The 17,295-nt window shown below is 34.8% G+C and overlaps 1 protein-coding gene and 1 long non-coding RNA gene across 12 annotated transcripts in view; both read right to left on the bottom strand.

Annotated features, from left to right (window-relative positions):
• Positions 1-17,295, bottom strand: part of LOC105834480 (disks large 1 tumor suppressor protein) — a 401,711-nt gene that overhangs the window by 180,471 nt on the left and 203,945 nt on the right. The window lies entirely within an intron of this gene.
• On the bottom strand, positions 6,053-16,618 carry LOC118644554. The gene is made up of 2 exons (XR_004962324.1): positions 16,488-16,618; positions 6,053-9,418 (listed from the first exon to the last, which is right to left on the bottom strand). It is a non-coding gene; the product is annotated as an uncharacterized LOC118644554 (long non-coding RNA).

The following is a 17,295-nucleotide window of genomic DNA, read 5'->3' on the forward strand; positions in this document are numbered from 1 at the left end:
CTCGTGTTTGCACTTGTCACTGCGAATTAACCCGAAACATAAATTCGCGACAGTTCCGTCCGGTCCATCGTTATATTCAAGAGTAATCTGTCGTATCCCCACAACACTTCTCAATGGCATTATTAAGGAAAATAAATTAGGATTTCTAACACGTAGTCTCGCAAATGTGAAATTACAGCTAGCGATGCGATCTCGATTGACTTTTTCGTATTGCACTTTAACCGACACGACTGGGTCTGATATATCTCGTGACCGCGAGATACAATCGAAGGAACAACCATTATGCATCGTTATCGAACGAAGTTTCTCGTCTGTGATTAGATTGCATATACATGTTGTCTGGTACCAGTCGGCGATGGTCGGGATTGGTACGCGCGGACGTAATATCTCGTTACATATACGTTGTATTACGTTCTTCAGTAACAGACAAACGGGGCAATACTATTTATATACATCTGTGTTACATCTGCAAGTCTGCACGTTTAATATTCCCGTAACACGAAGCGTGCGCGCGCGCATTCCGTTGATCAGAACACCACGCCGGAGTCTCATTGAGAAAACGTCACGGGAAAAGCGGCGTTACGCGGCCACGATAAAACTTTTCTTTTCACTTATTGTTTCCCCGCCTCGTCACGCTTCCGTTCAGACATACAATAACTTCACTAAGCTGCGAGAAGGGAAAACGGGATTGACTTCCAAATTCGCGCGTAAGCCGCGAAACGAGGGCGCGTAGCACCATTCTGTTGAGCTACCACGAAATCCTCCATTGAAATTTGTAAATTTCATTTGTCTTGAAAAATAGAAAAATGTTATTCCCTCTGCTAAAGATCAGTTGAATAATTCCGGGAGAAGTTCATGTCGAGAGCAAGTATTACCATGTAAAAGGGACGTTAGCAACTGAAAATCCACGCTCTACCAAAAGTGTGCGATTTGAGAGGGAAGGACAGGAAGTTCGGTTGTCAGTCAAGAAACCAACGACAACGTGACCGTTCGCGCCGGGTGCCGAAGGACGCACTGGCAGTCCCGGAAGAGGGAGCGGACCCCGCGGGTTGCGAACCGCGCGAGTGACTGCCGAGTGTTGGCGAGGGTTGCCAGCTAGGGGGGCGCCGCGAGGGATGCTGCCAGCTGGAGTGGACGGCGCAAGATCTACCCCCACGCGCGCGCGCGCGCGCGATCTACACCCCTCCGATCCACTGCCGTTGCGTCGCTGTATCTCCGGCGCAGTTCTCTCTCTCTCTCTCTCTCTCTCTCTTTTTCTCTCTGTCTCTCCCCTCTCTCGCCGCCCCCGCCGTCGCGCGGGTTTCAAACAACTCCGCGACGGACTCGTCTACCGCGCCGCCCCCGCCACTGCCGCGCAACGAGAAAACGGAAAAATCATCCCTTAGCTTTGCCCGTCGAAGCGTAAGCGACGGTAGCCATCAGGGATGGTAAAGCGGCGGATATTACGGCCGACTTGCTGGATGTCTAAATGTTTTCGCGTCCGTCGAGAACTTCGCTTGTCTGATAGCACGATGAGATGATGGATTCTTTTAATAGAGATATGAGGTCCCTTTGTATTAATCAGCTCGTTATAAAGTATAAGTTTTTTGCTTGAAAAATTGAACATGAGTTTCGAAGACAGACATCAAAGAACATTCGATGAATTACAATTCTAAGATACTGTAATTTATACTTTCTAGATGCAGAAAATTTTTTGTATATTTATGTACATAAAAATAACATTGATAAAAATACATTGATATACAAACTAAAAAAAAATAACATAGATTACAAATGATAAGTTAGAAAATGTGCAGATGCGAGATAAATGTGACTTGCAGAATGTCCTCATTTTTTTCGTGCTTTTATACAAATAAAAATGTGAACAAAGACTAAACAGTTGAGTAATTCGCACAGGAAAAAATATTTTCCATATAACATATATAAAAAGATGTCATATCGCAGACAAAAATTCTACTTTATTGAAGAAAACACATGCTCGTGGGATAGGCGTCGAGCCTTAGGCGGAATTTCCGGGTCGTCGAAAAACGACCCTTCTTCTTGCCATTTAGATCTGTAGCAGGGCCTTTTTTTTTTTACATGCTGCCGAGCAAAGTAAGGGGATGACGTTTTCGTTTTCTGACTGGTACAAGGTGGAGAGTTGTTCCGTGTGGTTTTTCCTTCCCAGACAAACGAGATTATATGCTTTTGCATATTATGGCGAAAAATGCGATGCAGAATCTGAAGTATTGTGCCCATGAAGAAATAAAAAGTCACAAAATGGCGAAAAACAGACAAAACTAAAATATTATAAAGGAGCAAAAGAAAGTTAAATATTATTAATTTTTACGTGCATAAAACAGGAGATAAGCATCGGAGAAAGCTACTAGCGTAACATTATCACATCGATAGCTTTGATAAATTCTAGAAGAATATCAGGATACGTAATTTATCTACTGTGATGTGGCGTCTCTCTAATAATTCCGAGAGAGTAAGAGCGGAACAAGAGTCGTAAAAAAAGAAATCTCGACAAAGAGATGCAATTCGTGACGCGCTCTGTAATTTACACGCGATGTAGGAAATAAAAAAGAATAATGCGTAAGATCGCAATGATCAAGGACGGCCAGTGAAGGTGGGAAAGCGTCTGCTGCCGAGACCTTTACGCTCTGTACGTACGTAAGTATAGTGACTTATGTTGCGCTCCATCAAATGCTCGGGCTTTACTCCGCCCTGGACTTTCAACCTATCTCGCGCCGAGAGGATCCTTCGTTACCCTCTTGTTTTCCATTAGGAGTGATGTAGTGCGTGAAACGCTTTACCCCTCTTACGGATCTGCAGTACGGTCCACTCTCTTTTCCCGCCTCGCCCAGTTTCGTTGAATAACGTTGAACTGACATCGCGTAATGCAAAAGGCGGAAAATTTTCGATAAAGAATGCTTTTGAGCAGGAAGGAGACAGGTACATACAGAAGTGTTTGATCATTTGAATAATATGTATAATATAGAAATCTGTAATAAATTTAAATCAAAAATGGTGAACTGGTTGGTTAACTATGCATAAAAAAATATACATGCATAAAAGAGTCGATTAATTTGCATGTGATCAAATATCTCTGTAATGTATAAAAAATTATTCGTTTACACGATAATACGTTTAATTCAACTATATGCTTGCAACAAAAAAAACTAGTATGTCACGTGAAATATTTTTATGCATTCAAATATACGTACTATTAATGCACTCAATTATGAATGTAATATTGCGATCGATAAGCTATTCGAAACGTATATTTACATAAAATTCGATAAATCGTGAATAAAGCTATCGAAATCAAGTCACATAAAGTATTTTAAATCATATAAAGATTTAATGCTACATGTATATTTGGTTATTAGTTGCATAAAACCGTTATAAATTATATATAATTATTCTGCATACGATAATCGTTTCATTAGCATGTCGTTCATTTGCTAAAACAACGATGTAATTAAAAAAGCAAAAATTTTTATTTCAGTTTGGAGAATTTAGATCATTAAAATTTTATAATGTTATTTTTAAATGTGATATTGAAGTAACGATTTGGTCTGCTGATTGCAGAGGAATAAAAGTATTATCATTTATTTTCAATATATTGTATTTTCAACATAAGAATTTTCTCCTTTTCTTAACAACTTAGAAATAACAATTTTTTAATTATGTCGTTGTAGTAAATGAGTAATATACAATAATTATTTCGTTTGTTAAAGTGTAATATATATAAATCATTTTTTAATTTATAATGCTTGCCTAGTTAATGAAAGTGATATCTACTGCAAAGAGTAGAAAGAGTCTTTCACATATTTGATCCATCAATATTTCACAAACGTTCCTGTATTTCTCGCGTGCCTAACTCCAATGCATTCTCGTCGAATGTCATTTTCTGATGCACATACCATCATTCTTGAATGGCACTTTTGACCTCGCGACTGATGTCGATCGATTTAGAAACGTTTCGCCGGTTGCCCGCCCGAAGAGTGCATTGTGCATTAGCCGCACAAGGTACGAATGCGTAAAATGGAATGCGGACGGTGCAATTCGAATATATGAAAAATTTCCGATGCAACTGCAAGATCAAAGATTTTCGAAGACGTAAATGAGAATGCATTTGTGCACACAAAGCGAATACGAGTGATCTACTCGCTGTGGAAATCATACAGCAGCAAATGTACAGTGCAAAATTTTCGTATTTTTCATTCATTCGTATTTCAGGATAAGCGCTGATGCTCAACAGACAGGAATGCGCGAATCTGAATACTACAAAAAGATAAAAAAAAAGAAGTTACTATAATGGCACGGCGTTGTCTCTATATAGGAGAAATTTTAAGTCCGTAAAATTTTTAGATTATATTTTTAGGCATATACATAACAAAAATAATCTCATTCACAATCATTGTTATATATATAAGTAAGAATATAAAATTTTAAAGAATCTGTTAAGATGTTTGCTCGTATAAAAAATTGATATAATTTCATAAACAAAAAAATATTTTTATTATTTAATAATAATTTTTATTGAATTCAGAGAAAAAATATTTCAAAACAAATAATTAGAATCTTTTGATATTATTATCAAAACAATCATGTATATATATATATACATATATATATATATATATATATATATATATATATATATAACATACATAATATAATCTTATATGTCTCTTCATATATGAAAAATGATTGTTGAATTGATACTGATTTATTTCTACAGAAAATCATTTATTTTTGCAAATAATTATATATACGAGATCATAAGAATTGTAAGTTGATATTAATTTTACAATACTTTATTCTTCGCGACTATGGTTGCGATTAAATGCTAAACTGTCTAAACTGTTTCTTTGGAGAGACTAAAAATTTTGAACTACACTATTATCCACATTGCACAGTCTGTTTACCAATGATGTTTGCGCAGATGCATTCAAGAGTCGTAAAGCATCATGCAAACACAGCGAGCGGAGGCTCAAATAGAGACTCAGTTATAATTTAATATGCATCGCGGACAGGCTAATATCCATTAGGGTTACTACGCAAAGCTCGTTACTCGTTGAAGAGAGAAGCATGTACCTGAAATGAGTCGCCCACTCTACCGGCCGGCTCTTTCGCAATTATTTACCGGCTTGCAGCCCTGCCTCTGCTGCCTGCATTCGCTTTTCACGCGGCGTCGCTTTTATACCGCTTTACAGGAGATTGCAAAATAACCGCGCGGATGTTGTTACTAAGCGAAAACTACTGAAATGCTCTCTCACATAATAGTGTACAAATAAAGCGTAGAGAATCGAAATTTTTATTTGTAAATTATTTTTTCAGGATATTAAAGCAATTATTAACGTTACATTTTATGATAAAAACGTTTAAATGTCACAATATTTATGCAGAAAAAGAATATTTGTGTTTTGAGAAAATCTTTTCAAAATTTTTAGTACTAAAATAAAATTATGTTACATAAACAACTCCATCAAACAGTTCAATAAAAAAATACATATTTTTATTATTTGGTAATAATTTTCATGAGTTAACAAAAAAAAATGTCGGATAAAAAATACTTTCAAATAATAATATCTTTAAAAATTTATAAATAAATATTATTACAAAAATCATTATATATATATATTTATTTATATATATGCATACATGTTCTTTAGATTACTATAATGTTGAAATAAAAATGTAATATTTTACTATGAAATTTAAAATAATTAAATTCTTAAAAAATTAAATTATATATGTATAAGCAAGATTCTCATATTGTGAATATAAATTTTTGCTTATATATAAAACAATAATTGTTAAATAAATAAAATATACTTAATTTGATACTAATGCTTAATATCATTTTTCCTGTGTAGTATTGTGAGAAAGATGACATTTTAATATCATAAAATGTCACAACGTGCCCTCGCATTTTCTTTAAACGTTACACTTTTTTCATTAAATAGGAAATAAAGATGGAAACGTTATTAAATTTCCTTCTAAATTAATTTATTTTTCTTTCTATTCATATTAATATCTAAACTATTACAGTGAATTCGTAGTTTTAAATTGAAATTGAAATTATTTTAATCATTCCTAAAAGTCGTCATTGATACTAATATGTTAATTTAAATTGTATTATAGTTGTGTCATGCAAGTAATGTCATGCAAGAAATGTTAAAAAGTAAATTTGTTTATTATTTATTAAGTATGCACGTTAATATAAATACTGTTTATTCTAAAAATAAGCAACTCAACCACAGAATGTGTTGATTAGAGGTTGTTTTTTTAATTATATGTTTTGTGTTAAAACAATAAATTATTTTGACATACATAGACGTTAAAAATATGTTACTGAGTTATACAGAATGTGTTATACAAAATGTGTTATTTAATTCAAAGAATTAGTTTAAATTTGATTCTTTAATATTTAGTAGGGTACGTGCCTGTTTGTCCGGATTAATTTAGGCCAGGGGGTCATTTCACAGGCACCTCATGTTCTTAAAATGTTCACCTAAACGCGGGTTGGCCAACTTTTGGAGAAACTCATCGTGGGGACGTGTACGAATTTGTACGAAAGAGAGTGGCGCACATATCAGTCCGAAATGCCAAGAGAATTCGGGATAAACGTTGCGCTCGACGTGGAGATGACTGCAGCGTGTTAATTATCTCGTTTGTCGGGGTAAAATTGTTTCCGATGACACCAATGGAATTTAATTTCACAAATGCGCATGTATTTGACAAAGTTTACGCGTCTGTTTATCATCCGAGCTGTAAGACGTAATTGCACTACTCCCGGGAGTTTAGTCAGACACTTCGGTCTTAATGAATAAAACTATTTTCATACGATGATATTACAGATTATTTCGCAAAGTCACCCGACATTTCCCGCTTTTAACGACACCGAAAATTTTAACGGTGTTAGATTTCCCCGCGCGTTTCTTCCGAGCTTAGAATTTCCCAACTCCAATAAAGGATTCTCCTGTCTACCGGACAGGACGAAAAACGAAGAGATGCGTTTGACACGGCGCGCATCGATGAGCTTAGGATTAAGTGATAATCGGATTATCCCCGGTGGCGATTAACAGCGGCGGAATCCTAAATCCCGGCTGCGCGGAAGAAGGCGAATGGATTGTGGGTTGCAGGGCGGGCCGGCCGCGCGAACTTCGAAAAGTTCGCCTCGCCGCTAATGCTAAGGGACGACCGACACACGGACGGCGCGCGCGCACGTACGTTTCTTTACGTGATAAGCTCGCTCGATTCGCGCCGGGCACGTACGTACGTACGTTATCGTCCGCGTGATACCGGAGCCACGGTTCGGGCGACGGCCTTAAAATTCCCGTCGCATCAAACTGATTATAAAGGAGGAATCGGGAAGAGGCGGCCGGCCGGGGGAGAGGCAAGTCCGACTCGAAACGGACGTCGTAATTTAGGTCGACGGCGATAAGGAACGTGCCGGGTATTTCTCCAGTTACTCTTCGCGACGGACGGTTTCCCTTTATCCGTCTCTACGGCGAGATTAAATAAAATAAAAAGCGAGCGGAACGCCGAGACGAGGCCGCGCGCGGAGGTCCCGGCTTCGCCACCCCTGGCCCGGACCAACATTTGCCAACGACGTACAGCGGGAAACCTGTCCGTGATCTCACGGTCTCCCCACGATCGACGACGCTACGTAGGAACGTGGAATCAGTTGGGTGAAATATGGACGAGGGAGGGGCGATTGGAATCGCGCGCAATGTATGGGCGTTCTGAAGATTTTCAGACGGCAGGAACGCGAGAAACAGATTCGCGGATTGGCGCGAAGTACAAGAAGATTCGCGCGATGTATTACGCCAAAATACGCGAAGCGCGATGAATTACGGATACCGCGTTTTTGCCGCGAGTAATCGTTACGACAGGTACATACGCACGCGTGGAAGCTCGCGCACGGAAACAAAAGCCGCGCAATTTCCGCGGCGGGCGACACGTCTTGTTATTTCAACTTGGTTTTCCGCGCGGCACAGCCACCCGACACAAGGTACGGCCGGGAGCTTTGAAACTGACTTCCCGCGCCATCTTTGTCGTATTTCGCCTTTGTCGCCGGGAAACTAACTTTGTTCCCGCACAGAGTGGCATGCGTCTTTTCGAATTAATTCTAACGAGCGCTTTGTACCCCGTGCCTCGCGAACTCGCTTTCCTGAAAGGACCGAGGGGATCGCGGCGAAAGATTTCGCGTTTGCAAAGCGCTACGTGTACGCCGTTCTATGTACACCGACTAGCTATTTGCTGATGTAGATGGACTATTATTGAAGATGTATCTTTAAAACTATATAAATTGCAAAACACAAAATGTAGATAATATCCTTTCAGTAATAAGTAAGCAAATTTTATTTTATGGATAAATAATATCGTATAAAAGTATACGAATAATATAGATAATAAAAAAATCGATTTGTGATATTATTTTATATATAAAAGTATGCAAGGTACAGAATTGCTGAATGCGAATCACTTGGGTCATTTTTTTATTATACTTTATATTTGGTACTAAAACAATATTTAACTTTTCATCAATAACAAATTTATTATAAGCTTGATTATAAATTTAATTTAAATTTGATTGATGTAAGTTTGGTTGATTTATTTGTTTCGGAAAAACGAATTTATTCAATACACGGATAATCTAATGTGCTCTGTACGTATTAGCACATGTACATTCTACAATAGGCGTACTAAATTGTTAGAATCCAGTTACCAAGGCCAAGAATGCTCTTCGGTGAAGACAGAGAATGCTCTATCACCAATAATAGTCTGTGGTGTCGGATGTCGAGAACGCTCGACAGAGACAGAGAACACTCTACTCCTTTGTTTTACCGACATTAAGTCATAGGTTACCGTAGAAATTGATTGCCAAGAATGCTAGAAACAGGAGATACTCTTAGCGAATTAGGCGGATCAAATGCAAAGAACGCTCTGCTCCCTTCTTTTCCAAAAAAGGATTGATAATAACGAAATTTATACTAACAAGATCAAGAAATTGAGAACAAATTCATAGAATTGGAATACTGATTCATGGTAGCGTATCAGGTTTCAATGATAACTGAAACCATTAGAATGGAGTTGCTGTCGATCAGCGGAAATTAGAAACGGTTAATATCATATATGGATTGCGCTATCGACCGCCACGATTCAATAATAGGAGTCTCGATGTGGGAAGGATTCACGTCTAATAATTGTTATAGCGATTTAATTACAAGTTAAAAACTAATGTAACACGTTTTTCTTGTTTCATAATTGGCCTACTGAGCGATGAGTATTTTGACAGTTAAGATATAATTTTAGTTCGACAATTGTCTCTTCGACCAGAACAATGTTTATATTTAAGAAATTTATATTTAAAAATTACTCACGTTAACATAGCAGTAGAAAGGAACTCGTGACTTACCTGTAACAGAATAAATAATTTATGTCATTAAGATGATAGATGAGAAGGAAGGCATAAATAAATAAATACAAATATATAGCGCGAGAAATCGGCGAAGGTGCAAAAGAAAACGGAAAGTTACATTCGATGAGAAAACAACAGTATCATAAGGCGCAATGAAATATCGATCAGAGAATCATCCTTCTCATTTTCGCCTAGCAAAACCTTCCTTCCGTGAACATACGTCAGGAAAGAAGGTTTTGCTGAAATATCTAAAAATTTAGCTAGATACAGATTTGAAAATAATTCTGATGGACCATAGTAGAAACAATCATATAGAATACGTAATGCGTCATAAGGGTGCTTCTCATCTACGTACCAGTATCGTTCATGACCCTTGATATCAAAAACACGAAATGGATGTTATAGCAATTTTATTAATTGTCATATTTGTAACGTTATTTTGGACTCTCGTAATTATTTACAAATTGTTAAAACTAATATTTAATCTTACGAAAAAATCAGTAGTTGTTAAGAAAAAGATTAATTAATTCTTAATATGTATAAGTACATTATACAAAAAATTAATTATAACAAATCTAAAATTCTAATTATTATATTAAAAATTAATTAAAAAGACAGGGAGAGACAGGGAGAGCAGGGAGAGACAGGGAGAGCAGGGAGAGACAGGGAGAGCAAGGAGAGACAGGGAGAGACAGGGAGAGATATTGTTTTTCAGCAAATTACTATAGTATTTTATATAATTATATTGATAGTCTAACAAAAATTATTTTTAGATTTATATCCAGTTATAATTGTTTATACACTTTAGCAAAATTTTCGTTTTTTTCGTGTATACGTATAGGGTAAATTATGGCATGACAGCCACACAGAGAAGTGTGTACTTGTAATTATTTACAAAGTGATTGATATTTATTATAGTTTATGTGCGTATACTGTTCGAAATAACAATATTGTGGATATTATATCATGTTTTTAATTTTGACTGTCTGCAAAGTTTTTTATGTATTCATTAAAAATTGTCATAACGTCGAATAAATTACAGTTGACCTGTTACAATTAACGTTAGACACATAACAAAGGTATGTAAATTGTAATGTGTGACTATATCTTTTATTTTCTCTTCTATTTTTTAAATAAAGACTGTAACTATCTTTCGCTCACAGTTAGAGTAAGATGGCCCAAAAGACAACAATTAATAATGCATGTGTATATATTTTATAAAAAAGAGAATTAAATTGCGCATCTAATATCTTAAATATGACATATCATAGATATTTTTTTAATACTGATGAGTTAAATAGATGTTAAATAAACATTTATTATTAAAAATGTTTAAAAATAGAATTAAATATGTGATAGTATTGTAATAAAACTAAATATGTAAATTATAAGTTTTTCTCTTATTTTATAAATGTTAGGTACATAAAATATGTATGGCCAAGTGTCTTACAATACATGACCATATTTTCTCTAATAATTGTGAAAGATAATCAATGTTTAGGTTTCAAAATTTTAATAATATAAAATTTTTATTAAGCATTTTCTCTTTAACATCGATAGTGTTACATGCTTTAAACTTCAGTAAAGTAATTTATCAAACACTATTAAAAAATAATAAAAATAAAAGTATGTTTCTTGCATTTGAAAAAACTATGCCCATCATACCCGAGTTTATCCTATGTAGAAAATAAGACACCTAATTGCAACAATTTTAAATAATTTTTTAAAAGCTATTACGTTGCCATAACTGTCACTGTGACATTAAATAATATAATAGAATCGAGTTGTAGAAGACTTATTGCTCTCAAATTCAAATCGCCACTTGCAATGCGTTTGTCAGCGCGTTCGTAATAAGCTCGTGTAATTTTCCTGCAAAAATTGGGAATCAATGAAGAATGCGAACGCGCGAAAAGGCGATTAACGTTTACTTCATCGGCGCTGCTCGGAATGACGGCAGCAACGAGCAACAGAACAAAATGTGCGACGATAAATCGCAATTTACGCCCGCCATTTTTCATCAAACAACAAGCGTCAGCGCTTTCAGCCGCGAACAATCTCCCCGTCCGATAATATTCCCGTGATTGTGGCCTCCGTGATTCACTACGAAATGATGAGAGTTACGCGGATCGAAACTGTGCACTAAATCCGTATTAACTGATTCACCTTCCCGCGTTTCTGCCTCACGGACTATTAAGCGGTAATAAAAAAAACCACCGTCGGTGGATCTCGCGGACCGGGAAGGGAATTAAGGTGAATTGATGAGACTGATCTTTCCTTCGAGGTGCGCATCGAGCGTCGAACTCGCTGGCGCATAAATAGCCGACAATGCGGTTATGCTAATCGGCCGCCGTCGCCGCGCAACTCGGCCAATCGCCCGATAAATCGACGAAATAAATTGGTTTTCGATAACATTACCGCTGAAAACGCTTGCGCTTGAGGAATGAGGAAGGTGGGACGTCGAGGTCAAAAGGAGACGAGTCATGGGGGTGAGTCTTGGTAGACGAGGATCTTGGGGAGCGAAGGAACCTTCAGTTCGTCGTTCGGGTTGGTTTCTTTGTCACTTGAGAGCTTTTTAAGCCACTTTACGTGCTAGCTGATTCCGTGTCGACACGACTGCACTTGATCTTCGTTCATTCCTTCCGCCCCTCCTTCCTGTGCTTTAACTAAATCTTTAAGCATTATGTTGGGACACGCTACGACAGTATACAATTGGCTTTAAATCTAAGTTCACAATAAGATTGAATATTAGAGATGTCAACAAGAGATAATGAGAGAAAAAACATGTTTATACTTTGAAAAAACAATTTTTTGTTAGTAAAACAGTAACTAAAAATTTAGCTGAATCCGAAAATAATTTTAGACATTAAAATAAACATGTGGGACGCTCAAGTTGATGGCTAGAATGTCAAAACTTTTTGTCGTATTATTCATCATATTTGAACATATTTTGTGCATTATAAAATAAGAGTTAGTAACTGAAATCGAATTAAACGTACGCAATTCCAGAATTGTATATGGCGAATTGGCTGCTTTAATTCTTGCAACATAATTTTTATGTTTTTGTAACATCTTATTTATTATGTCAAATAAACTGAAAATACAGTCATATTAGACAAAGACTGAATTGATAGATTCCAGAGATAAAATTAGTGATATTATGTAGTTAGAGCAATCTTTACCGTAAGAACATCTATAATGTCCACATAACAGTTTCATTGTTTTAACCTTTTACTTTTGACTAAATTTTTCAGTAGAAACTTTTACATCAGATTGTTGCACAAACTTTTTATTTAATTTGATTCGATTGTATTTTTAAATACCCACACATAGTTATATTTTTAGATATTTCGTTAAAATTATTCTTTCCGTATAAGAATCGTATTGAGAGATTAATTTAATAAATGTTAAAGAAAGTGTGTTAGTAAGCACTGACTCTTAATAAACATAAGTGAACACGGGATTAGGAAAGTAAAAATAAACGGCCGGATACTGGAAGATGTCATAGTGATGGAGAGAACTCAATGATTTACATCTGTGGGGACATCAGAATAAGTATGGGTGGTATTATCATAAAAGAACAGCAGTGGGTTTAGCTTCTGGGGAAAAGAGCATTATCAGCCACCTGCTGTTTCAGCGACTGCTGTCGGTTTCCTCAAAACACGCCTTTTACACATTCTGCGAAAGGCGCGTTGGGGGAGCTTTCGATTTCATGGGAGTGGCAAAAAACGTGAGAAACAAACACAATATTTTTCATGCTGAAATAAGATGTGGAAGTTTCTCCAAGAACGGAAAAACCTCTTCATATATAAACAAAAAAATTAAAGATAAAAGAACATTTAAGAGAGAAAATTGCATTATGACAATAAGATTTAAATGCGACGTTTTTAGATATAAAAAAAAGTATGTAAATATATAAATTTTTTAAACACATTCTTTAAAAAATTGCGAAAAACTTAGTCTCGCTTTATGGATCTATTTATCTTTCCTGTTTTTTTAAATTTAATATTTAATCAAACTTCTTTAATTAATGAGTTAAAATAACAGAGTTTTATCTATAATTCGTTTTTAGCAAAGTTTACCGTTTGAACTACACAGAGTGGTTATTTATCATTGTTTAGCGATCTTTCTGCCATTTTATTAAAATACAATGCTGTTAAGTTAATTAAATAAAAATAAAATTATTTTGTTACGTAATATGTACTCAATTAACAATTTATAATTTCACAAAATACACATTTTTTTCGCAAAATACAAATAATTTTACTATTTATTTAAAAAGTAAATAAAAATTCCCAAATAAATAATTGTATTCAATCGTAATTGTTAAAGTACGTAAAATAATATTGTCCTAACATTAATTATTATAGTTTCATAAATTTTATAAGTATTATATGTTATATTATGTATATTGTGTTATATTCTGCAAAATTTGGTACCAAATATATTGTATTCTTGTAACAAACATTATATTGTATATATTGTATTCTTGTAACAAACATAAAATTATTTTTCTTGTATTTTACTAAAAGAAATTTCATAGGCCAATTTATTTTCGTATAGAAATTTACAAACTGTACATACGGAGCAACGAACAACTTGTTAAGCGTTTACAAGTGCCCATAATGTAATGTTAAAGCGAAAATTAAGAGGTTTCGAAATTTTTGCTCAAAAAGGTCGACAAAAGGTGTAGATATTACATCCCTCACGCTTTTTTTCCAAGAAAAGTTTTTTCCGAGGTCGGACAGTCTCATGCATTTATGCTCCGGGCGTATACATAACGTGTTCCGCATTCGCGTCGTGTTACTGATAGGAAAGTCGTAAAGATAGTAGAAAGGAAGCGCACTCGTGAATGTTTCTTGCGACGTGCGACTCTTCGAAAGGCGAGTGTAAACGATAAAAACCGGCTCCTAAGCGCACATATGAGTAATCAAATAGCAAAGTATTCCGTATGGTTGCAAAAATAATGGCTACGCTTTCGTCATTTAATTTTTGCGTCAACAAATCACAAAAAATTTTTTTAAAATAATAAGCATTATTTGTAAAAATATACTCTCTAAATCTCGTAGAGTAAAACATCACGACAAAAGAATGAAAATTGAACTTGTTAAATTTTTCGAGTAATTTGCCACTTAAAAAATTCTATAAGATTTAGAGAACAAAGGAGAGAGAGAGAGAGAGAGAGAGAGAGAGAGAGAGAGAGAGAGAGAGAGAGAGAGAGAGAGAGAGAGAGAGAGAGAGAGAGAGAGAGAGAGAGAGAGAGAGAGAGAGAGAGAGAGAGAGAGAGAGAGAGAGAGAGAGAGAGAGAGAGAGAGAGAGAGAGAGAGAGAGAGAGAGAGAGAGAGAGAGAGAGAGAGAGAGAGAGAGAGAGAGAGAGAGAGAGAGAGAGAGAGAGAGAGAAAGAGAAAGAATAAACACAAAAAATGACAAAAATTGTAATGAATTTAAAAGCAATTAATTATTAAACACTAGACTAAAATATCAAATATGTATAAAATTCTTAAGGTTTTTACAAAATCGCATTTCCGCAAGGTATAATAGGCATTACTCGCTATGGAGGTGCATTAGTTGCGTCAGTTGCAAACGTGGGGCGAGCAGACGCAGCAGCTAATGTAACTGTCGATTTGTTATCGCGCCACCATTAACATTTACACATCATTAACCGTTCGCAACGTCGATAACCACGCCGCTGAAATTCCGCGGAAATTTCATAATATATGAGAAAATTTCGGAGACTTCCATTTATCTTCTTTATATCTTAGTACTAATGGTAGGACCACTATCTTAGTAGCACGAGACGTGTGCAAATTTTATTAAGATATTAATATGCACATTAATGTGTACATTAATGTAAAATACCTCTCTGAAATTTCTCAGAAAGAGAATATTTCAAATTAATTAGTATGCTCGATCGGTACATTACGATTAAGCAATAATTAATTATACGATAAAACGTAATTTATTTTGGCCGATATATTATCAGAGCAAAAATATAACGTCATCTTAAAATTAATATGTTTTTTCTCTATAAGATTTTCTATGCAATTATGTACAGTGTTCCAATTTTTAGTACAAGTACGCTCTAATAAAAACTGTTCACATATCAAAATCAAAGGTGTTTCATAAAATATCCTGTAGATTGTCCATTAAGAAGAGAAGAATTATATAACTAAATAAAGTCAAAATAAATAAAAAAAGTCTACTTTTATGAATTTTTGCAAATAAACGAAACAAAAGAGCTAGAGAAGTCCAATTTATTCCGAAGATCATATTTGTCTCTATTTAACATTTAAATTTTTCGCAATCAAAAAATGAACAAGGTTTTATGAACAACCGCTGTGTGACGTTGACAGAATATTATTGTGTTCAAGCGTAATATTTCATGAAATAGTTACATAAAATATTAAAGCATTTTTATAAGTTGAAACATTAAACAATGTTTCAACTTATAAAAATTCTTTAATTTTGTAAATTTTAGATGAGTTTTCTAAAAGCAATATACAACAAACATCATTTTTTATACATATTTTAAAATTTTTATGCATAATTTACAAAAATTTACATAGCGTCACTTTGCATTATTTTTTAATTAATTTTAAATGTTAAGTAACGAAAAGTATGATTTTTTGTAATAAAATAAACTTGTTCTTTATTCCGTTTATCTGCAAAATATTCGCAAAGTTAAGTCTCTTTTTGATCTCTTTGATCGATTTACACAGAAGGAACAGTTTTGCTTAAAGTATTTAAAATTTAGCTGGATACAAAGCTGAACATAATTTTTGTTAAATCATCAAAACAATCAAAATAATTATGTAGAACACTCAAATTGCTAGAATATCAATTTTGTACAACATTTTTTATTATACCTGAGCGTTTATCATATTATTTTGATAATCTAACAAGTTTACTTTCAGATTTGAATCTAATTAAATTTTTAGATGTTTCTAATTAAATTTTTAGATATTTAAAATCGTTCTTTTCGCATAGATATTAAGTTCCCTCTTAAGAGAATACAACAATTGTGTACCTTTGAGTCTTGCAAGTGAAACGAGATAATATATGGGCTTACCCTCTCATTGTTCGCCGCATTGGAGTCTGAGATGGAGAACGTGTCGACAATGGAGTCGAAGCGCACGAGCTTTTTCGGATGATGGGCTTTCTTCGAACGCGGACAGAGCGAGCACATGGCTGGATCTGTCGGCGTAGTCGGGGGCATATTTTCGAGACCGTCTTCTCGCGATTTCACACGACTGTTGGCACTGCAATTGTCTCACTACGAATCATTCAGCGTAATCCGAATCACACGTCGATCACGAGTCGAATCGTCAAAAAGTGTACAATTTTTGCGAAGACGCACAATGTTTCTTGCGTTGACGCATTGAAATTGTTCATTACGTAATTTTCATTCGTGCGATTAAGAGACCGTTTACCGGTAGTGATCGTTTTTATCGTTCTCCATTTATCACTATCTTTGTCTTCTCATTATCTTAAATTGGTGCATCTATTTATTGTTATGTTAATAAATAAACAATTTTTATTACAAAGCTCATATAATTTATTGAAAGATATTTTATTAATAGTCTTAATGTATTTTTTAAATATTTATGGTAAATGTCAATTAGAAAGATGTGTAAAAAATTGGAAATAATATTTTTTCAGCGGAAAGAACAGTTTTGCTGTAGCTAAGTATTAAAAAATTTAACTATAGTTATAGTTATAGTTATGGTTTTAACTATAAATCTAGATCTGAAAATGCATTTTGTGGGATCATCAAAATAATCAGAAATAATAAGCATGATAAGCAAAGTTTTGACATTCTAGCAACCAACTTGAGCATTCTAAAAATTATTTTGATAATCAACAAAGTGATTTTCAAA

Source organism: Monomorium pharaonis, chromosome 2, assembly GCF_013373865.1.
Source record: "Monomorium pharaonis isolate MP-MQ-018 chromosome 2, ASM1337386v2, whole genome shotgun sequence".
NCBI lineage: Eukaryota > Metazoa > Arthropoda > Insecta > Hymenoptera > Formicidae > Monomorium > Monomorium pharaonis.